Genomic DNA, 497 nt, shown 5'->3' with positions numbered 1-497 from the left:
AATATAAAACTGTAAATAAACTCGTCTCAACATCTCAGACTCAACTCATGTCTAATCTAGGGATCCCGATTCCTGGACAGTGGCGTAAGATACCGAATCTCCGCAATAGAAGCCGATCCGCTCCTACGCAACACCGATATAAACCAAGCATCCAGTGTCTTGGCATATCCGCCAAAGACTTGGCACCTCCGCCATTAACTAGGCACCTCCGCCCTGACTCAATACATGCTTTGCTATAACTCAATAGACTAAGCATATCAATCTCAAAACTTGCAAACATCAATGCAATCAAATAAGTATGTGATTTAGGGAAACTCAAGTCAGATTTAACTCGAGTTATATCCTCCCGGTTCAACATTGATTTATACCTTTCGTTGTTCAGTTGAAACTGTTGTTTGTTCTTTTATCGGTTTCAAAGGAAGTCTTGATGCCGAAGCTGTCAATACCAGTCCGAAATGACAATGTCGAGTAGCACAATATCAACATATCATTCCATG

Source organism: Primulina huaijiensis, chromosome 4 (assembly GCF_012295235.1).
Source record: "Primulina huaijiensis isolate GDHJ02 chromosome 4, ASM1229523v2, whole genome shotgun sequence".
Taxonomy (NCBI): domain Eukaryota; kingdom Viridiplantae; phylum Streptophyta; class Magnoliopsida; order Lamiales; family Gesneriaceae; genus Primulina; species Primulina huaijiensis.
This window is presented reverse-complemented; position numbering follows the sequence as displayed.